Genomic DNA, 23942 nt, shown 5'->3' with positions numbered 1-23942 from the left:
GTGCTGGGTTGTGTCAAGCTAGCAACTCGACCTCGTTATAAAACGGTGTTGAGGTCGTCATCGATGATGATGGACAAACCTTATTCATTTAAAGATACAGCACAGTAACAGGCTCTTCCGGCCCAATGAGCCTGTGCTGCCCAATTACACCCACGTGACCTGCTAATCAGTAGGTCTTTGGAATGTGAGAGGAAACCAGAGCATTGGAGGAAAACCTCGTGCTTATGGATAGAACGTACAAATTCTTTACAGACTGCGGCAGGAATTGAACCAGGTTGCTAGTGCTGTAATAGCATTACACTAACCTGTATGCCAACATGCCACCCCGTCCAGTTTCTTCTCACATTCCAAAGATATACGAATTAGTTATAGTTAGTGAGTTATGGGCATGCTACTTTGGCGTGGGAAGTGTGGTGACATTTGCAGACTGCCCCCAGCACATCCTCAGACTGCGTTGGTTATTGACAAAAACGATGCTTTAATAAATAAAGATTACATTTATCTTGAAGATCTTTTCTGGATCACAACAACCAGCTACAAACTCAGGTTCTCTTTGCCCAACTGTATTTTTAACAAACTAAAGTCAATCACTTTCAATTTGTGTTGTTTATAAACAGTTTCTCCTCATCGGTTTTCAAAACCTGTCATGATGTTTAGTACACGTCAACATTAAATCAGGATAGGAGGGTGAACAAGTTGTGATATCCACCACAGCAGATATCTTCAAACAGTCCAATAACCGATGGCACTTCCTGGCAATTGAAGATTGGGTAATACCCAGCTCAACGACCACAGCTCTCCAACAGAAACTCTGGAGAAAGAGACAGTGGCGGTTTGAATAATGTCTACTGGCTGCTTTCATACAGGCAATGTGGAAATAAAGAAGAGGTCAAAGCTCAAAACAAATTTATTATCAAAGTATGTATATGTCACCATATACTTCCACAAGATTCATTTTCTTGCAGGCATTTATAGTAGAACAATAATACAATCCAAACAATAACTGACAAACAATCCATGAAAACAAGATGAACAAATACAAAAAAAATTAAATCAGTAATAAAATAAATATTGGAAACATGATTTGTAAAGAGTCACAAAAGTTGTTTATTGTTGAGGTGAGTGAAGTTATCCATGCTGGTTCAGAAGCTTAATGGTTAAGGGCATTAACTGTTCCTGAACCTGAGTGGTAAGAGACCTCCTTCCTGATGGTAACAGCAAGAAGAGAGCACGGCCTGGATGGTGGGTGCTCTTGATGATGGATACTGCTTTCTTGTGGCAGCACTCCTTGTAGATGTGTTCAATGGTGTGGAGGGTTTTTTTTTTTACCTGTAACAGATTGGGCTGTATCCACTCATTTTTGTGGGCTTTTCTGTTCCTGGGAATTATCGTTTCCACACCAGGCCGTGAAGCAACTCGCCAGGATATTAGCCACTGTGCATCTGTAGAAGTTTGTCAGAGTCTTAGATGACCTGTCAAATCTGCACAAACTTCTGAACAAAAATTAGAGCTGCTACCATGCCTCCTTTGTAATGATACATACATGATGGCCCCAGGACAGAGTGCACTGAAATGACAATGCTAAGGAATTTAAAGTTACTGACCCTCTCCACCTCTGATCCCCCAATGAGGATGGTCTCACGGACTCCCAGTTTCAGGGATAGCACTACACAGCATGAAGGTAATCAGAAAAGGAGCTGGAATAACTTTTGACAAGGATTTACTGTGGATAAATACTAAAACGTAAAAGTTAACAGGGCACTGGAAAATACCAAAGGGAGCAGAATAGCCAGTGTAGAACAGGCCTTTCAGCCCAATCATTCATGCTAACCTGGAGACCTGTCCTAGAGCTGGCCTGTCCATGTGCATACGTGGATGTATGGGAGGGAGGAACGGGGCTTGTCTTGCTGTTGTTGTTTTGTTGCTTGGTGTGTTCTGTGTTGTCCTGCTGACCACAGTGGGCATGCTACAGTGGCACCACTTCCTGGCTGCCCCCAGCACTTCCTTAGGGTGCATTGATTGTGAACACAAACAATGCATTTCACTGTATGTTTCGATGTGCAGTCATATTTATTGTGATAAATAAAGCGGAGCTAGGCCATTTCATTTGCCTGAGTTTAGCCCACATCCCTCTAAATTTCTAAACATTTTAAGAAGAGCTTCTTCCACTCTGTCATCATGTTCCTGAACTATCCATGAACTATGTACTTAAGTACCTTGGGAATAGTGATTTTTATGTCTTACGCTGTACTGATGCAACAAAACAACAAATTTTATGACATATATCAGTGATAATAAACCTGATTCTGGGCTCCAGAAATTAACATTTCAGTAGAAGTCACTAAGCAAAAGCCAATCCATATACAAGACAGACAGAAAGTCCAGATCAGGGAACTAACTGAGCAGGAATTATACCACAAGACAATGGGGCAGAGTTGCACCGTTTGGCCTATTGAATCTGCTGCACCATTTGATCATGACTGATTCATTTTCCCTCTCAACCACACTCTCCTGCCTTTTCCCCATAACCTTTGATGGCCTTACTAATGAAAAACCTATCAACTTCAGCTTTAAATATCCCCAATGACTTCGCTTTCACAACCATCTAGGGCAATGGATTCCACTGATTCACCACTCCCCCGCTAAAGAAATTCCTCATCTGTTCTAAGTTCTTCAGCTGTGCCCATCACTGGAAACATCCTTCCCACGTCCACTAACTAGTCCATTCAACATTGGGAAAATTTCAATGAGATCCCCCCACCCCCCCCACTTCTTCTAAACTCAGTGAATATAGGCTCAGATCCGTCAAACACTCTTTATAAGTTAATCCTTTCATTATTGGGATCATTTTCGTAAACATCTTTGGACCATCTCTAATGTGGGTACAATCTTACTTGGACACGAGGCCCTAAATTGTTCACAACACTGTAAATGCATTCTGACCAAGATTCCCGATTGAAGATTGCTTATTGCACGAGTGTAAATGAGAACAACATGATTGTGACTCTGGATCCTACACAGCATATGAAAGACAACAGAATAAAGAACACACTAGCATAGTAAATATAAAAGCAATCCTATAAAACAGTGTAAGCCTTGATTGACAGAAATCCCTGACTGGAAACTTCTAAGAAGCTAAGAATTTAAAACCAGTAGCATTTTTGGGAGCCGGAAAAGCCGCTGCTTCAATGCCTTAAAAAGCCTCAGCATTACGTACATTTTTGCATTTATATCCTAGTCCTTTTGAAATAAATGCTACCATCAAACCTTAGTAACACTACAGAATAACTATGACTGGTCCCAAGTCCAAAGTTCCCATTATAATAGGATTGAATAGCCTTGAGTGGACAGCCCCACTACTCAGATAAATAGAAACAGACTCCCACTGTTAGACACACATACTCACTCACTCCCCAGGAGAGCAGGAATCCACACTTCCACAAAGAACAGTGGCCAGAACTTTAACTGGTTCTGCTTTAGCTCAGGAGTGGGTGATTACTCCTGTTACATAACAGACAGCCCAACTTTAATCGTTAATTTTTAAACCCAGGTCTCATTAACCATTTATGGCAGCATAGTGGTTTCTGTGACGCTATTTTCTGCCTGCAGGTATTCCGGACTTTGGGGGTTTTGCGCCCTCTCCATGAACCGTGTAGGTTTCCTCTGGGTACTCCGTATTCTCCCCCAGTCCAAAGACATACCGGTTAGTAGGTTAATTGGTAATTGTAAATTGTCCTGTGATTAGGCGAGGGTTAAATCAGTGGGTGGCGCGGCTCGGTGGGTCGGAAGGGTCTGTTCCATCTTGTATTGCTAAATAAAATACAACAGGTGTCTGGATGGATCCACATGGCACCAATTATTTACATGTAAACCCTCTTATAGCATGGGACCAGCAGTAGAGCCACTGCCTCACATGTCATGTGGAGTTTGCACATTCACTCTGTTTCCTCCCACGCTCCCAAAGTGTCCCACGTGCAGAGATGAGGGGTAGCATCTGGGAGTAGTTGATACAAATGTGGAGAAAAGTGAGGGATTGCTTAATGACAACGTGGATTCTGTGGGCTTCTAAGCATTCTGAAATAATCTAGAAAATTCTTGATTGTGGTGTACTAGGACCTCCTCCTGAGATTAAAAAAAATCAGAAGCCTTTCGGCCTTTTAACACGTTCTATAAAACATAGGAGCAGAATTAGGCTAATTTATTATTCCTCTCAACCCCATTCTTCTGCCTTCACCCCATGATCCTTAACACCCTTACTATTCAAGAACCTATCAGCCTCTACTTTAAGTATACCCAATGGCTTGGCCTCCACAGTCATCTGTGGCAATGAATCCCACGGTCATAAATTCCTCCTCATTTCTGTTTTGAAGTGATGTCCTTCTGGAACAGGGGTTCCCAGCCTGGGATCCACAGACCCCTTGCTTAATGGTATTGGTCCATGGCATGAAAAGAGGTTGGGAAGCCTTGTTCTAGAATCTCTTTTGTTTGTGTCAGTGATAATAAACCTGATTCTGGAAAAAAGGCAAGCTTACAACTGCTCAGAGGCACAGTAAAATTTATTAATAAAGTACATATATGGTATATGTCACTATATACTATCCCGAGACTCATTTACTTGCAAGCATTTACAGGAAAACAGAATTTAAGAAAGTATTATACATGACACAAGTCAGAGCACGAGTTGTTAGAGGGCACAGTCCAGATCTCTTGTACACCAAATTGATCTCTCTCTCTACCTCGTCATGGCCCTTGTACTTTGTCAGGCTGCACTGTACTTTCTCCATAACACTATATTCTGCATTGCTTTCCTTCTTTTGTGCTACAAGGTAATTATGGATGGAATAATCTGTCTGGATGGCATGCAAACAAAAGCTTTTCACTGCATGCTGGTAAATGCTACAATAATAAACCAAGCTCACCCTGCCGCCTCTTGCCCTTGACACGAACATCACAACATAGAACCAAACAGCAATTCCTTGGCTTTCACTAGGACACCATCAATGCCACAAAAAGGCAGCATCGATCATTAAGGACCCTCACCACCCAGGACATGCCCTGGTCGCAGTACCACCATCAGAGAAGGGGGACAGGTGCCTGAAGACGCACACACACACACGTTTTAGAAACAGCTTCTTCCACTCTGCCAGCAGATTTTTGAAAGGTCCATGAACACTACTTCACTACTTTTGCACTTCTTATTTGATTTTATCTATGTATATATATTTCCTACAAGTTAAAGCATAATTTATTTATTGCCCTGTACTGCTGCAGAACATCAGATGTCATGCCAAACACTCAGCAGCTTCTGTACCTCCTGTACCTAATGAAGTGGCTACTGAGTGTAGGTTTGTGGTCTTCTGCTGCTGTATCACATGCACTTTAACATCTTGTGCATTCAGAGATGCTTTTTTTTTGCACACCACTGTTGTAAAGTATTTTTATTTGCGTTATCAAGTGGCCACTGAATGCTCATCAGAGATACTAAAACCGATTCTGGTTCTTTCAAGCTATACACCTTCAAGTTAGTAAACTACAAGGAATTGTGTCATTCTTGGCAAAGTACCAAAACTTCACACCTTACCCAGACTTCCCAACTGATACCACTTTGCAAACATCTTCCAGATGTAAACTGAAGAACTGCACCGTTGAAAGAAACTGAGCCCTCAAGCAATGAAGGATTAGAATTTCAGAATGTCACAGCAGAGACAGTACTGACCAATTAACCCAACTTCCCTGCTTCTTTGCCAAGGATTTTTGCATTTCCTCTCTAGAAATTAATCAAATCTCAGCACCAGTCTTCAAACTGCACATACAACTGATCGACTTGCTTATCAGGTGCAAGACCAGCCATGAACGACTGGCATACATATGCTCATTGATTCATGACATGCTATCACGGATCCCAGTCTTCTGATGATCCCGGGCATATGACTAAAAGTAGAAATTGTCAGCATAAACACATACGATGCTGATCCTCCCACCCTGGGTTACCTCCTCTCCCTCAACCCATTTCACAAGGTTACCACCATTCCACCAACCCCCAATACACCAGTCAGCTGTCTACCCCCCCCCAATCATTTCCTCAGGCAGCCTGACCTCTCCTCCCCTGTGGCCCCCGGTCACTTGTCTCTTTCTACTCACCCCAGGTTGCCTGACCTCAGCTCCCCTCGCCCCGGGTTACCTACACAACCCTACTCCGTTGTCCAGGTTACCCCTCCAACCCCCCTCACATTACATGTTGCGCCATTGCCCCAAGTTGCCTGACCTCCCCTTGTGTCTTCCCCCGTTATCCCCTGGTCACCTGTCTCTTCACACCCTGAGCTGACTGAGCTCCGCTTCGCTTCACTCCACCCTCCTTTAACCCCAGTTCATCTACCCTCTCCCCACCACGTTGCCCAGCGTCTCCTCCGAGTACCTGTTCTCAGCCACTTCCACCGCTTCCATTCCTCGGCGTCACTTCCCTAAACAAGCCGAGGTCACGACCCCGTGACGTCATCTCCACGTGACTGCCTCGTCCATTGATGCATCAAATATAAGCCGGACTGAACGGCGTCCCCGTTATGATCTACGTTTCCGACTTCACGCCTTCCTGTATTTTGCCCACAATATGGCCCTCGGGAATATAGGTAGTCTTCAATTTGCCCTGTTCCTCATAAACCGACAAGACTGGCCCCGAGTCCCCCTCCCCCACTCAGGTTGGTCTTCCGCCGCAGCGCCATCCGTGACCAGGATGACTCATCACTCTGCACCGCGCAATTGCGAGGCCATTTAGCCCGTCGAGCTGTTCCACAATTCGAGTAAAGTTGCTTATCGCCAGCAACAGTCCCATCAAAGACCGAGCTGGAGGTGTTGTAGGACTAAGCTTCCACCACTGCTTCTATAATAGGCAGTGAGTAAACCAGAACGAAGGATATGCTTACTTGCACTCATCCTCACAAATCTATCAAGCAGCATTTTGTTACCAAGTACCGACCCACCATTGTCCAGTTTAGGCTTTGCCTGAACCACTCAGTTCCAGTCCTCATCACAGCCTTGGTTCAAACAGGAACCAATGAGCTAAATTCTAGAAACATTGTGGCAGGTCTTCACCTTCTGTAGCATCAGGAAGTCTGGTGTATATGAAGACAAGCTAATGTTGTTAAGAAGGCATATGGTTTATTGGTCTTCATTAGACAGAAGATTGAGTTCAGGAGTTGTGAGGTAATGTTGAGGGTCTGTAAAACTGGTTAGAGCACACTTGGAATTTTGTCTTCAGTTCTGTTTGCCTCATTATAGGAGGGATGTGGAAGCTTCAGAGAGGTGCAGAGGAGATTTACTAGGATGCTGCCAGGACCAGAGAGCATATCTTATGAAGAACAGCTGAGTGAGCTAGGGCTTTTCTCTTTGGAGTGAGGGAGGATGAGAGATGACTTGACAGAGATGTACAAGATGATAAGAGGTATAGATAGATTGGACAGCCAGAGACTTTTTCCGCAGGGCAGAAATGGCATGCATAACTGTGCAAAAGTGTCTAAGACTTTTGCACAGTACTGTAGTAATTTTATGTTTTGTTCTATACTGCTGTCACAAAAAATAACAAATCTCATGACATACTTGAGTGATGATAAACTTGATTCTGGTATGCGTCTCTATTGTGGACTAAGAGTGAGGAAGGGACAGGGAGAGGGGAATCATTTGGGGAAAGGAGAAGGGAGAGGAGAGAGATATTCTGTAATGATAAACAAACCAATTGTTTGGAATCAAATGACCTTGCCTGGTGTCTCAGGCCTGGTTTTGTCTGTGTCTGCATCTGCACCTGCACCATGCCCCGGCCCAGCACTCCTTCTCTGCCACCTGTCCCACACCCCTCCCATGGCACTCCACCCTCACCATTCCCAACATCCTTTGCTCCCACCAGATTTACAAGCTCGCTCTCCGCTTCACATTGGCAAATACAGTACTGTGCAAAAGTCATAAGCACCCTCACTATGAATATGTGGTTAAGACTTTTCCACAGTACTGTACTGAGGGGACATAATTTCAAGGTGATTGAAGGAAAGTATAGGAAGGGTGTTGGAGATAAGCTTTTTACACAGAGATCGATGGGTGTGTGGTACGCGCTGCCAGGGGTGGTGGTGGAGGAGGTGGATTCATTCTTCAACAAGTGAATGGTAGAAAAATGGAGGGCTATACCATCCTGTGGATAGTGTGGAACTTCTTGGGATTTGGTCGATTTGGAACTGGGAGTCTGCGAATCTGGGCCAGGGACCGGAGATTGGAGGGCTAATGTCTGTGGATCAGCGAGTCCGGGGCCAGGGACTGTAGGTAGGAGGCTTAGGGGCAGTCTGTCTTATAGCTGGAGGCTGCCTTTGTGTGTGAGTTGATGGTGGGGGAGGGGGCGACGGGGAAAGAGGCTTGTATTGTTTCTGTTGTTTTGTTGTTCTTGTTCCTTGTGTTGTTCTGCTGAATATTATGGACAAGCTGTGTTGGCACTGGAATGTATGGTGATGCTTGCGGTCCCCAGCACACCCTGAGGTTACCTTGATTGTTAGTGTGTGTTTCGATTTACTTGTGATAAGTAAGTCTGAATCTGACTCTGAACTCTGCAAGAGCCCGAATTTCAAAGGAGAGATGGTAGGTTTCTGTTAGATAAGGTAAGAGTGATTAAGACAAGTTTTTTCATTCAGCCAGAGCCAACTGCACAATGAGGTAGGGTTCCATCACACTTTTGACGTACAGATACCAGAGACTGCGCATGCTGTAAATCTGGAGCTGGTCAGATTCACCAAGTATACCCAGCCCCGTTGTGTGTTGGTACACTCTTGACGTGCGCCTTGTAAATGGACAGAAGGAAATGGGATGGGTGGTTGTTTCTCACTAGTTGCAGATTGTTATTGCTCTTCTACAGTGTGAGTGTTACTTGTCACTTATCAGCCCACACCTGAGTGTAGTCTTGGTCTTGCTGTGTACAAGTATCAAATGCTTCATTGTACTGAGGTCTCTGTAAGTGGAACACGTGCTACACCTGCCTCTACGTCTCCTCCCCCACCATCATTCAGGGCCCCAAACACCTTCCAGGTGAGGCAACGCATACAGCGATTCTACCGGAGTCATCTGCTGTACCCACTGTCCCTGGTGGCCTCCTTTACATCGGTGAGACTTGATGTAGGTTGGGAGACCGCTTTATCGAGTGCCTTTGTTCCGTCCACAACAGGGAGGATTTCCCAGTGGCCAATCATTTTAATTCCACATCCCATTCCCATTCTGACATGTCAGTCCATGGCCTCCTCTACTGCCATGATGAGGCCACTCTCAAGTTAGAGAAGCAACACCTTATATTCTGTCTGGACAGCCTCCAACCTGACAGCATGAACATCTATTTCTCCAGCTTCTGGTAATTCCTTACCCTCTGCCTTTTCTCTTTCCTGATTTCCCCTTCTGGCTCCTCCCTTACCCTTTCTCTTCTCCTCATCTGCCTGTCACCTCCTCCTGGTGGCCTTCCTCCTTCCCTTTCTCCCACAGTCCACTCTCCTGTCCTATCAGATTCCTCCTTCAGCCTTTTACCTCTTTCACCGATCATCTCCCAGCTTTTCACATCATCCCCTCCCCCACCCAGCCACCTTCGCCTTCACCTGGTCTCCCCTATCACCTTCCAGCTTGTACTCCTTCCCCCACCTTCATAATCTGACCAAACTTCACTGTCACTACCAGGGGCAGGATTATTTTAAGGAGAGATCTGGCAATTCCCTCACTTTCCATATTTTCAGAAATCCCTTCTTCCAGCTCTTCTGAAGATGTGACCCATAGGTTAGTCACCTCACCATCAGGTTCAGAGTCAGGTTCATTATCACGAACATATGCTATGAAATTGGTTGTCTTGTGGCAGCAGTACACTGCAAGGCATAAAAATTACTAAATTACAGGGAGAAATATATTTTAAAAAACGAATAGTGCAGAAAGAGAGCAAAATAGTGAACAACAATTCACAAAGTACTGAAGGAACACAGAAAGTCAGGGTCAGGCAGGGAATAAACAATAAATATCTCAGGCCAAGGCCGCTCACCGGGACTGGAAAGGAAGGGGAAGAAGGTGGAGGGAAGGGAAGGAGTAGAAGCCGGGAGGGGAGAGCTGAGACCAGGTGAGGGGGGGAGGTGGGAACGTGAAGAAGGGATATAGAGTTAGAAGCTGGGAGGTAAGAGTTTAGAGTTGAGACTAGCTGAGGGGGGAAGGTGGGAACGTGGAGAAGGGATATAGAGTTAGAAGCTGGAAGTTGAGAGTTGAGACCGGGTGAGGGGAAGGTGGGCACGTGGAGAAGGGACTACATAAGAGTTAGAAGCTGGGAGGTGAGAGTTGAGACCAGGTGAGGGGAAGGTGGGAACGTGGAGAAGGGACTACATAGAGTTAGAAGCTGGGAGGTGAGAGTTGAGACCAGGTGAGGGGAAGGTGGGAACGTGGAGAAGGGATATAGAGTTAGAAACTGGAAGGTGAGGGTTGAGACCAGGTGAGGGGAAGGTGGGAAGGTGGAGAAGGGATATAGAGTTAGAAGCTGGGAGGTGAGAGTTGAGACCAGGTGAGGGGAAGGTGGGCACGTGGAGAAGGGATATAGAGTTAGAAGCTGGAAAGTGAGAGTTGAGACCAGGTGAGGGGAAAGCGGGAACATGGAGAAGGGGATATAGAGTTAGAAGCTGGGAGGTGAGAGTTGAGACCAGGTGAGGGGAAGGTGGGCACGTGGAGAAGGGATATAGAGTTAGAAGCTGGGAGGTGAGAGTTGAGACCAGGTGAGGGGAAGGTGGGAACGTGGAGAAGGGGATATAGAGTTAGAAGCTGGGAGGTGAGAGTTTAGAGTTTAGACTAGGTGAGGGGAAGGTGGGAACGTGGAGAAGGTTTATAGAGTTAGAAGCTGGGAGGTGAGAGTTGAGACTAGGTGAGGGGAAGGTGGGAATGTGGAGAAGGGACTACATAGAGTTAAAAGCTGGGAGGTGAGAGTTTAGAGTTGAGACTAGGTGAGGGGGGAGGTGGGCACATGGAGAAAGGATATAGAGTTAGAAGCTGGGAGGGGAGACCTGAGACCAGGTGAGGGGAAGGTGGGCACATGGAGAAAGGATATAGAGTTAGAAACTGGGAGTTTAGAGTTGAGACCAGGTGAGGGGAAGGTGGGAATGTGGAAAAGGGACTATAGAGTTAGAAGCTGGGAGAGGAGAGCTGAGACCAGGTGAGGGGGCAGATGGGCACATGGAGAAAGGATATAGAGTTAGAAGCTGGCAGGTGAGAGTTGAGACCAGGTGAGGGGAAGATGAGCACGTGGAGAAGGGACTATAGAGTTAGAAGCTGGGAGGGAATATGTGCAAGAGCTATAGGGTTGAAGAAAAAGGAATCTGTTAGAATAGGACAGTGGACCATGGGAGAAATGGAAGGAGGAGGGGCACCAGAGGGAACTGAAAGACATGGGAGGAGAAGAGAAGGGATAAGAGGGGAGCCAGAACGGGGAATGGAAAAAGAGAGAAGCGGGGTGAGGGGAGAAATTACGGAAGTTAGAGAAATCAATGTTCATGCCATCAGGTTGGAGGCTACCCAGATCGAATATGAGGTGTTGCCCCTCCAACCTGAGTTTGGTCTCATCCTGACAGTTGAGGAGGCAATGGACAGACATGTTGTTAAGGGAATGAAAAGACCCAACTTCCATAATCTAATCAATTTCTCTAACTTCTGGTTATTCCTTCCCCTTCCATCCTTGTTCCTTCAACTCCCCCCACCCCCTATGTTCTTATTCTGGCTTCTGCCCTCTTTCTTTTCAGCCCTGATGAAAGGTTGCAGACTGAAACGTTAACTGTTTATTCCACTTCACAGATGCTGCCTGATGCGATCAGTTCCTCCAGCATGTTGTGAGTGTACTCAAGATTTTCAACATCTGCAGAATCTCTTGTGTTTAGCTAAACAGTGAGGTAGTGTTCACAGGTTCATGGACCGTTCAGAAATCTGATGGTGAGGGGTAGGAGCTGCTCCAAAAACTTGTCACAATGACTGCCTTTGCATGGTTTGATGTCAGATCTTGTTTGACAATCACTCCGGCCTCATACCACGAGATGCTAACGACGCTTCTTAAATGCTAGCTGCTGTTGTCGTAGTACACTGCCTGGCTGAGTCTGTGGGTTCTTAATTGCCAGGGAATGATGATGTCATGTGGATTTGTTCCGAGCGGAATATAAATCGAGCTGAGGGAGATCCAGCCTCCCTTCACTGAGGTGGAGAATCCTTGCACAGCCTCTTGGAAGCAGTCACTGGACAGGTATGTGAAAGCAAACTCCTTAAATGCAAAAACAAGCAGCGGAAAACCAGCCCCTTCAGATTCTGAAGAGAGGTTATCCTTTGAACCGGCTCTCCTTTTGCTTTCTTTGTGTGGCTGATTGATGAGGGAGGGGACAGATGGTTCAGCCTAAGGGCTGGGCAGAATGTTTTCGAGTTGTGCTGGTCTGGAATTCAGGGGGCTCGGGCTGGAACGATGCAGGCAGATTGACGAGAAACTTGACGGGCCGTGGGGAGGGAGTAGGGAGAGTGGGGACCAACAGGCCAAGGTCTGTGCTGTATCATCCTGTGGCTGGTAGGTGTGTGTGTGTGTGTGTGTGTGTGTGTGTTTTTATCTGTATCTACAGTATGTCCGTGTGTATCAGTGCATATGTTTGCATATTTGTGTGCGTGTGTGTGTGTGTGTGTGTGCACTTATGTGTTTCTGCATATTTTTGGGTATACACACAGATATGTTTGTGTGTCTGTGAGTATCTACAGTGTGTCTGTGTGTATCAGTGCATATGCCTGCATATTTGTGTGTGTGTATGCTTACATATGTCTGCGTATCTTTGGGTGTATCTATGTATATATCTGTGTGTCTGTGTGTGTGTATGCTTACATATGTCTGCGTATCTTTGGGTATATCTATGTGTGTCTGTGTGTCTGTTGTGTGTTTCGGTTGTGTATTTTGTATATGTGTGCAAATAAAATAAAATGTGTGTTGTGTGCATGTCTGTCTGTATTGTGAACTTAGTGTGCGTGTTCGTATATTTTTTGTGTTGCTTGTGGTCTATGTGTGTGTCTGTGTGTTTACTGAGATCATATTGAAAACACTTTAAGATGACCTTGACTGCACAGGGAGTGAAAAGGTTTAGAGAGATATGAGCCAAGTGAAAGCAAAAAGACTAGCTTGGTCGGCATCGACAAGTTGGGCTGAAGGGCCTATTTCTATGCAGTATAATTCTTTGACGAGAACATAGAACAGTACTGTACAGCTTAGTACAGGCCCTTTGGCCCACGATGTTGTGCAAACCTTTTAACCTACTCCAAGATCAATCTAACCCTTCCCTCCCACATAGTACTTAATTTTTCTATCATTCATGTACCTATCTAAGAGTTTCTTCAATACCCCTATTGTATCTGTTTCTGCCACCACCGATGCCAGAGTGTTCCATGATTCCACCATTCTTTGAGTAAAAATACCTACTTCTGACTTTCCTCCAATCACCTTAAAATTATGACCTCCTCATATTAACCATCTTCACGCAAGGAAAAAGTGCCTGACTGTCCACTCAATCTATGCCTCTTATCACCTTGTACATCTCTATAAGATGTCTATGGCTCTCTGATACCATCAGGTTCAGGAACAGTTATTACCCTACAACCATCAGTCTCCTAAACCAGTGTGGACAACTTCACTCACCACAACTTTGAACAGATTCTATAGCCTATAGATGCACCTTCAAGGACTTTACAACTTGTGTTCTCGGTATTTCTTTTATTATTTGTACAATTTGTCTTCTTTTGTACATTGGTTGTTTCCCTGTCTTTGTTATAAATTATATTGTACTTCTTTATTTTCCTTTAAATGCCTGCAAGCAAATTAGTCTCAAGGTGACATACACTCAATGGTGTTCTGTACCTAATAAAGTAGCCACTGAGTGTATGTTCATGGTCTTCTGCTGCTGTAGCCCATCCACTGTAAGGCTCAACGTCTTGTGCAGTCAAAGATGCTCTCCTGTGCACCACTGTTGTGTGTAAGGCTTCTGCTGGCCAGAGTTGACTACAGATCTTGCATTCCAGCTGTCTGGGTATGCAAGCCTGGGCAGTACAGTACAGAGAGCAAGCTGTAGCCCATGTAGCAGACTCCCCCTCTCTGCACATCTGATGAATCCAAAGGAACGGCAGAGACCGATACAGTTTAGTGCCAGCAGTGTCACAGTGGTTGCCAGTAAGCGTTGAACTCAACATAGGACTGTCTTAGAGACCCCAGCTCGGATTTTTCCCTTGGTGTTTACTCCCAAAACCTTCCCCATGGATGGGTCTAGCATTTCCTTCTCCTAGGTGAGCTGCCAACAACAGATGATGAGCCCCATTCATCGGAAGCAACTGGTTTTAAGATGCCAGTAACCCGCCTTCGCCCCTTCTCCTGTCAGTAGAAATGGTTCTGCCTGGCTTAGTAGCTAAGCCACACGTGAAGGCCAGGAGCTGGACTTAGTTGTTAGAGACTACTTGAGGCATGATGATGATGATGATGATAATGATCATCATCATCATCATCATCATCATCATCATCATCATCATCATCAGGAGGCACGCACCATTGGGAGCATTTAATAGGTAGTGGAAGCTTGTCCCCATTACCACCCCCGGCTATAACAATGTTAAGAAAGCACCACTGCTGTAACATGTGGTCAACTGAGTTTCTGTCGCCTTCCTGTCAGCTTGATCTAGCCTGGCCATCCTCCTCTGACGTTTCTCATTAACAAAGCATTTCCACCCACAAAACTGTTGCTCATGAGATGTTCTTTTTTTTGAAGCATCCTCTATAAACTCTGAAGACTGTTGTGCATGAAAATCCCAGGAAATCAGCAGTTTTTGAGATACTCAAACCACCCTGTCTGGCACCAACAATCATTCCACGGTCAAAGTCACTTAGATCACATTTCTTCCCATTCTGATGTTTGGTCTGAACAGCAATTGAACGTCTTGACCATGTCTGCATGTTTTTATGCATTGAGTTTCTACCAAATGATTGGCTGGTTAGATATTTGCTTTAATGAGTAGGTGTACAGATGTACCTAATAAAGTGGCCACTGTGTGCATATGTAGTTTAATAATAAATTTAATTTGACTTTGACTTTTGACTTTGATAAGTGGAACCAGATAAGGTGGGGTGGGGGGGAATGATGGCAGATGGGATTATTTTGTCGAGAGAATGGAATGGAACTGGGTGAAATAGGGCTCGTGGCAGCAGGGAGAGGGGTTAAGGGGTCCTGGTTGGGAAACTCTGGGTATATTAGTAGGAGAGAGAAAGGAACACGGGGGGGGGGGGTGTTTATTCCTGAAGCTGGAAAATTCAGAATTCATGCCATTGGGCAGTAGATACTCAGGGGAATATGAGATGAGATGAGTTTTATTGCTGTGATCCTAATCCTGGCTGACACTACAGGTGGGGTGATGAGTGAGTGCTGGAGTTTAAGAGGCTCCACTCCATTCTTTAGACAGAATAATATCAGCATACCACACAGAAACAGGCCTTTCAACTCAACTGGTCCAGCCTGATCAAGATGTCCCATCCAAGATAAAGATAAAGATGACCTTTATTTGTCAAGTGTACATCAAATCTTCTCCGAAGGGAAAGGCCCCAAATCCTCAGCTTTGCCTATTGCCTGTTGCCGGGGCGGGGTCAAAGCGCTCGGCAGAGGGTGGTGCTTGGTGCCCAGTGCTCGGTGTCGGAGGGCTGGTCGGGGGCTTGAAGTTTTTGGACGGACTCAAGAGTCGGCTGTGGTCGGGTGCTTCCAGGGTGCTGCATCGGCAAGTTTGCAGCGCTGGAGGTTCATGGCAGGAAGAGAGTTTCTCTTCCTTCTACCGTCTGTGTGAGATGATGGGACTTTCGAGAGACTTTGAGACTTTTTTACCGTGCCCATGGTCTGTTCTTTATCAAATTGCAGTATTGCTTTGCACTGTTGTAACTATATGCTATAATTATGTGGTTTTTGTCAGTTTTTTTAGTCTTGGTTTGCCTTGTGTTTTTGTGATATCATTCTGGAGGAACATTGTATCATTTCTTAATGCATGCATTACTAATTGACAATAAAAGAGGACCGCGTGCCCTCATAATCTAATCTAATCTAATCTAAATCTTTGAAATTTAGTGAAATGCATCATTTGAGTCAACAGCCTACACAGTTCGTGGATGTGCTGGGGGGCAGGCTGCAAGTGTGATGCTTCCAGTGTTAACATAACATGCCCACAACTGATCCTAACCCATACACCTTTAGAAGGTGGGAGGAAGCCCACAGGCAAACAAACAGAGTTCTTAAAGGCAGTGGAGGGAATTGAACTCCGATCTTCCGATCACCAGTCCTGCAAAGCACAACACTACTCTGTTGTTCAAAGTTGAACCCAAAGGTGTTCTTCCTTTGCCCTTGGCCTTGGCCTGGCTATGGAGAGGGACAAGCATAGGCGTGTCGATGTGGGAAAGGGAAGGGACGTAGAAAGGACTTGCAGCTAGGAGCTCAGAGTTGCCATTGTGGACTGAGGGAGAGTCTCTGCAGAATGGCATCTAGTCTGAGCTTGGTCAGTTGAAGATGTTTCCAGTAGTGGGAAAGTCTAAGGCCAGAGGTCTTACAGTATGTCTAATATTTAGAGTCATAGAGTCATACAGCACAGAAACAGGCCTTTCGACCCAAATGGACCATGCCAACCAAGATTCCTATCCCAATGCCTGCTGAAGGGTCTCAACCCGAAACATCGACTGTACTCCTTTCCATCGATGCTGCCTGGCCTGCTGAGTTCCAGCATTTTGTGTGTGTTGCTTCACATCTAAGATGGTCCATTTGCCACGTTTGAACCATATCCCTCTAAACCTTTCCAATCCATGCACCTGTCTGAGTATCACTTACATGTTGTCATTGTTCCACTTTCTCCGACAGCTCAATCCATATTCTGACCACCCTCTGTGTGATGAAGTTGCCTTTCAGGTCACAAACCTTTTCATCTAAACCCACTTCCTTTAGTTCTTGATACCCCAACCGTGGGTAAAGACTGTGTGTATTTATCCTATCTATGCTCCTCGTGATTTTTATACACCTCGATAACATCACCCCTCGTTTTCCTCTGCTCCAATGAAAAACTCCCATCCTGCTCAACCTCTCACCGTAACTCAGTCCCTTGAGTACCAGCAAAGTCCTCATAAATCCCCAAAGCACTCTTTCTGGCACAATGTCATCTTTCCTGTACATAGTAACTAAAACTGAACACACTATTCCGAATGCAGCCTCGCCGATGTCTTTTTTACTCAATGGCCTGACTGATGGTGACCAGAGTGCCAAGAGCCTTCTTCCCCATTTTGTCTCCCTGCAACACCACCTTCAGGGAAAGTGTTGCTTGACCTTTCCAGGAATCTGTGGGTGGGGGGAGGGGTCTTCACCTGTATCTGCTGTCCTTGTCCTTCTTGGTGGGAGAGGGTGGTATCAGAGGGGCTGAAGGGTAACCCTCTATGGCAGTAATTGCAACCTCACAAAATGCATTGGAGATGCTGTACCACAGGAACAATGATAATTTGTTCATTATCATATTGCTAATGTACAGAAATTTGCAGTACACAATATCATTCTTATTTCCTCGGTTATAAGCAGGTGAGGGAACAGAAGGATCTTGAGGTCCACGTCCATAGATTCCTCCAAGCTGCTGTGCACATTGATAGGGTGGCTAAGAAGATGCATGGTGTGCTGGCCTTCATTAGTTGGTGGATTGAGTTCAAGAGCCGGAAGGTAATATTGCAGCTCTAGAAAAACCTTGTTGGACTACACGTGGAGTGTTGTGTTCGGTTCTGGGATTATGGGAAGGATGTGTAATCTTTAGGGGGAGTGTAGAGGAGATTTACCAAGATGCTGCCTGGATTAAATTAGAATACATGTTTTACAAGGAAAGGTTGAGCATGCCAGGGCTTTTCTCTTTGGAGCAAAGAAGAATGAGAGGTGACTTAATACAGGTGTGTAAGATGATAGATGGCATAGATAGAATGGAAAGCCACAGACATGTGGAAGTGGCTAGTATGCGAGGGCGTAATTTTAAGGTGATTGAAGTAAAGTATGGGGGGGATGCTAGATACACAAAATGCCGGAGGAACTCAGAAGGGTAGGCAGCATCTATAGCAAAAAGTACAGCCGACGTTTCTTTTTGCCATAGATGCTGCCTGGCCTGCTGAGTTCCTCCGGCATTTTGTGTGTGTTGCTCGGATTTCCAGCATCTGCAGATTTTCCATTGTTTGTTGAGCGGGACGCTAGATGTAGGTTTTTACATGAAGAGTGGTAGTTGTGTGGAATCACTGCCCGGGTTGGTGGTAGAGGCAGATACGGTACTTTAGGGGCATTTAAGAAATGTTTGCATAGTCACATGGATGAATGAAAAATGGAAGGTGATGTGGAGGGGAAGGGTTAGATTGATCTTGGAGTAGGTTAAAAGGCTGGCACAAGATCATTGGCCAAAGGGCTGTACTTTGCTGTAGTGTTCTATGTTCTATATTATAGAAGTGTTTCACATGCTCCCAAGTTGTTCAAAGTGCCAATTCCTGTATTGTTATGCATGTCATCTCTGTATGTCAGTGAGGCCATTGGATGAGAGTGTCACATGAACCTATTTTATGCCATATAAAGATTTCACAGACAATCTGGGATACTGAGGCTGCTGACTTGACAGCTCAGTTTGAAAAGAGCTGGACTTGGAGAGGACTGGACTGTGATGCTGCCTGCTGTAGAAAGGTGTTGGAGCCAGTGTGCAAAGGCGTGGAGGAGCTGGACTTGGAGAGGACTGGACCGTGATGCTGCCTGCTGTAGAAAGGTGTTGGAGCCAGTGTGCAAAGGCGGTGCACAGACTAACAGTCAGTGATTGCCTTGGACGTTTTTCTTGTGATCGTAAGACCCTGATGGACTTTGCTAATGTGGAAAACTGTAAGCCTGGTTCACTGGTTCATTGGCAAGACCAGTGCCAGGAAAGCTGGGTGGTCTCGTTAGTAGTGTGGACTAGGCCTCCTGCCGCAGGCTTGCCTGTTGCAGCCATCCAGGAGAGGAAATGCCGGAGGCAGTGTGGCGCAGCATCCATGCTGGTTTGGGGGCTGGCCCTTCCTTCCCATCAGTGCTGCCTCCAGTGTTGCCTCTGCGGAAGACAACCCAGACTGCATTCATTCGCGGGCTTCTTCTTGCCTGTAATATCCATGCACGATCAATCTACAGAACATGGATTTTCACTCAGGACTTGGGCTATACTATTAATTTTGTGCAACTGTATAATTTCTGCCACTGTATCTTATATGTGCTATATGTGCCCTGTATCGTTTTCTACTTTGGCCCCGGAGGAATGTATTCATGGGTATTCATGTATGGTTGAATGACAATTAAACTTGAATTTATAAATAAACTATTGAAGTGTGTAGAAAAACCTGAATAATCTGCTATACCAAATCCTGATGGCTTGGAATCTGATACAGCTGGGGTGTTTTTATTTATTTCAAAAGTAGACCTTATTCATGATAAAATATACACTCAGTGCCCGCTTTTTTAGGTACACCTGCTTGTTAGTGCAAATATCTAATCAGCCAATCATGTGGCAGCAACTCAATGCAGAAAAGCATGCAGATATACTGTGGTTAAGAGGTTCAGTTGTTGGGGAAGAAATGTGATCTAAGTGACTTTGACCGCGAAATGATTGTTGGTGCCAGACGGGGTGGTTTGACTATCTCAGAAACTGCTGATCTCCTGGGATTTTCACACACAATAGTGTACAGAGTTTGCAGAGAATGTTGCAAAAAACAACAAAAAAAAATCCAATGAGTGGCCGTTCTGTGGGCGAAAGCACTTTGTCAATGAGAGAGGTCAGAGGAGAATGGCCATGCTGGTTCAAGCTGACAGGAAGGCAACAGTAACTCAAATAATCACATGTTCCAACAGTAACGTGCAGAAGGGCTTCACTGAACACATAATATGTTGAACCTTGAAGTAGATAGCCTACAGCAGCAGAAGACCATGAACATGCACTCAGTGACCACTTTATTAGCCACAGGAAGTGCTTAGTAAAGTAGCCACTGAGTAAATATACAGAATAGGAAAAATCAGTGCAAAAAGCTTTGCACCCTTAGTGTAAATTACACTATGTAGTGTAAACTTTAAAGAGATAAGAAAAACACAAACAAACATAGCACAATTGCCATAACAAACTGGACCAGCAAATTTACGGATGATACCAAGACTGTGTGTGTAATGGACGGCGAGGAAGGCTATCAAAGTTTGATATGGAGCGGCTGGAAAAATGGGCTGAAAAATGGCAGATGGAACTTAATGCAGACTAGTGTGAGGTGTTACACTTTGGGAGGACAAACCAGGCTGAGACATACAGTACACAATGAGCAGAAGGGAAACCAAGGAGTATGTTAGGACAGATAGATCTGGGGATACAGATCCATAATTGCTAGAAAGTGGCGTCACAGGTAGATAGGGTTGTAACAATAGTTTTTGGCACATTGGTCTTCATAAATCAAAGTATTTAGTTGAGATGTTACTGTATGTTGAATTTGCAAAAAGATGCTGGTATTTGGAGCATTGTGGATAGTTATGGTCACCTACCTACCGGAAAGATATCAGTAAGATTCAAAGAGTACAGAGAAGATTTACAGGATGTTGCCAGGACTTGAAGACCCGAATTATAGGGAAAGGTTGAATAGGACTTTTTCCCTGGAGCATAGGAGAATGAGGGGAGTTTTCATAGAGAAATACAAAATTCTGATGGATGCAGATTTAAGCGACGTTAGGATAAGTACATGGATGAGAGGGGTATGGAGGGCTATGATCTAGGTGCTGGTTGATAGACTAGGTGGGCTGAAGGGCTTTGTTCTGTGTTGTAGCGCTCTGTGACTCTAACGTGGTCCCTGGGGTGATTCATAAGAACATAGGAAATAGGAGCAGGAGTAGGCCACCTGGCCTGTCAATAAGATCATGGCTGATCTGGCCATGGCCTCATCTCCACCTACCTGCCTTTTCCCCATAACCGTTAATTCCCCTACTATGCAAAAATCTATCCAACCTTGTCTTAAATATACTTACTGAGGTAGCTCCACTGCTTCCCTGGGCAGTGAATTCCACAGATTCACCACTCTCTGGAAAAAGCAATTCCTCCTCATCTCCATCCTAAATCTACTCCCCCGAATCTTGAGGCTATGGGCCCTAGTTCTAGTCTCACCTACCAGTGGAAACAACTTTCCTGTCTCTATCTTATCCATCCCTTTCATGATTTTATATGTTTCTATAAGATCTCCTCTCATTCTTCTGAATTCCAGTGAGTACAGTCCCAAGCAAATCGATCTGTCCTCATAGTCTAACCCCCTTATCTCTGGAATCAACCTGGTGAACCTCCTCTGCACTGCCTCCAAAGCCAATATATCCTTCCTCAAGTAAGAAGACCAGAACTGCACGCAGTACTCCAGGGGCGGCCTCACCAGTACCCTGTACAGTTGCAGCGTAACCTCCCCGCTCTTAAATTCAATCCCTCTAGCAATGAAGGCCAACATTCCATTTGCCTTCTTGATAGTCTGCTGCCCTTGCAAACCAACCTTTTGTGATTCATGCACAAGCACTCCCAAGTCCCTCTGCACAGCAGCATCCTGCATTTTTTAACCATTTAAATAATCTGTCCTTTCATTTTTCCTTCCAAAGTGGATGATCTTGCGTTTCCCAACATTGTACTCCATCTGCTAGACCCTTGTCCACTCGCTTAACCTATCTAAATCTCTCTGCAGACTCTCCATATCTTCTGCACAATTTGCTTTTCCACTCAGTTTAATATCATCAGCAAACTTAGATACACTACACTCAGTCCCCTCTTCCAGATCGTCAGTGTATGTCGTGAACATTTGTGGGCCCAGCACTGACCCCTGCAGCACACCGCTCACCACTGATTGCCAACAAGAGAAACACCCAGGTATCCCAACTCTCTGCTTTCTATTAGTTAACCAATCCTCTATCCATGCTAATACATCACTCCCAACTCTATACATCCTTATCTTATGGATAAGTCTTTTATGTGGCACCTTATCGAATGCCTTCTGGAAATCCAAGTAAATAACGTTCATCTGTTCCCCTTTATCCATTGCGCTTGTTATATCCTCAAAGAACTCCAGTAAGTTTGTCAAACAGGACCTGCCTTTGCTGAATCCATGCTGTGTCTGCCTGATGGATCCATTTCTTTCCAGATGCCTCACTATTTCTTCTTTAATGATAGCTTCAAGCATTTTCCCAACTACAGGTGTTAAACTAACTGGTTTTTAGTTACCTGCATTTTGCTTACGTCCTTTTTTGAACAGTGACATGATATTCGCCATCTTACAGTCTGCCGGGACCTGCCCAGAGTCCAGAGAATTTTGGTAAATTACCACTAAAGCCTCTACTATAACTTCTGCCATTTTGTACAGTACCCTGGGATGCATTCCATCAGGACCAGGGGACTTTTCTACCTTCAGGCCCACAAGTTTGCTTAGCACTACCTATTTAGTGATAGCCATTGTATGGAGGTCCTCACCACCCATCACGTTCATAACATCTCTCTTTGGCATGTTAGACATGTCCTCCACCATGAAGACTGACACAAAGTAATCATCCAAAGCCTCTGCTATTTCTTCATTACCCAATATCAATTCCCCCTTCTCGACCTCCAAGGGACCTACATTCACTTTAGCCATCTTTTACCACTTTATATAATTATAGAAACTTTTACTGTCCATTTTTGTATTTTGTGCTAGTTTATTTTCATAATCTATCTTCCCTTTCTTTATTGCTCACTTAGTGGATCTTTGTTGCTTTTTAAAGTTTTCCCAGTCTTCCAGTTTCCCACTACTCTTGGCAACTTCGTATGCAAAAGCTTTTAGTTTGATGCCTTCTTTTATTTCCTCTGTTATCCAAGGCTAGCTCTCCCCACCCTTATTGTTCTTGCTTGTAACTGCAATATACTTTGCGAGTTGGGCAGGTGGCCAAGTGGATTAAGGCGTTCATCCAGTGATCTGAAGGTCGCTAGTTCTTGAACTCAGCTGTGGTAGCGTGTTTGTGTCCTTGAGCAAGGCACTTAACCACACATTGCTCTAGTGTCTGTGCGAGGAGTGGCGCCCCACACAGACTTCCAATGTGCGCCTTGTAAGGCATGAAAATGCCCAACGCAGGCCTCTCATGGTCTGAGTCGACGTTCCCCTTTGTTGAGCACCATGAAAAATCTCTTTGAAAGTCTTTCACTGTTCCTCAACTGTTCCACCTTATAGCCTGTGTTCCCAATCTACAGTTAGTTTTACCTGTCTCATTGCACAGGACCAGATCTAAGATACCAGATTCCCTTGTAGGTTCAGTAACATGCTGTTCAAGAAAGCCATCACTTATGCATTCTATGAAGTCCTCTTCAAGACGGCCTCGACCACATAGATTCACCCAATCTATGTGCAAGTTAAAGTCCCCCACGATAACTGCTGTTCCATTCTTACATGCCTCAGATATTTCTCTGTTTATTGCCTGTGCCACTGTAATGTTATTATTCAGTGGCCTATAGACAACTCCCTTTACTGAGTTTTTTCCCTTTACTATTCCTAATCTCTACCCAGATGGATTCAACATTCTGATCCTTAGGTCTTATATAGTCTCACTATTGCCCTGATCTCATCTTTAATTAAGAGCACTACCTCACCCACTATACCTTCCTGCCTATTCTTCCGTATTACTTGATATCCTTGGATACTTAATTTCCAATCCTGTCCGCCCTGCAACCACGTCTCTGTAATGGCCACTAAATCATACACCCTTGTACTGGATTGTGCCACAGCTTCACTGATCTCGTTTCAAATACTACGGGCATTCACCTTTTCATTGTTTGAGGAGCTTACCCACATGACTCAGTCCCCCCATGTGTGGTAGTGGATGGAGCCC

At 45.0% G+C, this 23942-nt stretch overlaps 2 protein-coding genes across 5 annotated transcripts in view; one reads left to right on the top strand and one right to left on the bottom strand.

Moving 5' to 3' along the window:
* stk11ip (serine/threonine kinase 11 interacting protein) overlaps positions 1-6499 on the bottom strand; it is a 147657-nt gene extending 141158 nt beyond the window's left edge. For all 4 annotated transcript variants that reach the window (XM_072261034.1, XM_072261036.1, XM_072261037.1 and 1 more), the window contains exon 1: positions 6416-6499. The gene's annotated coding sequence lies outside the window, so the exon portion shown is untranslated. The remainder of the gene's footprint in view (positions 1-6415) is intronic.
* Positions 6500-12216: 5717 nt separating this feature from the next.
* LOC140199268 (anion exchange protein 3-like) overlaps positions 12217-23942 on the top strand; it is a 154845-nt gene continuing 143119 nt past the window's right edge. The window contains exon 1 of the mRNA XM_072261033.1: positions 12217-12265. The gene's annotated coding sequence lies outside the window, so the exon portion shown is untranslated. The remainder of the gene's footprint in view (positions 12266-23942) is intronic.

The sequence above is a fragment of the Mobula birostris genome, chromosome 6, assembly GCF_030028105.1.
Source record: "Mobula birostris isolate sMobBir1 chromosome 6, sMobBir1.hap1, whole genome shotgun sequence".
Classification (NCBI taxonomy): Eukaryota; Metazoa; Chordata; class Chondrichthyes; order Myliobatiformes; family Myliobatidae; genus Mobula; species Mobula birostris.
This window is presented reverse-complemented; position numbering and strand designations above follow the sequence as displayed.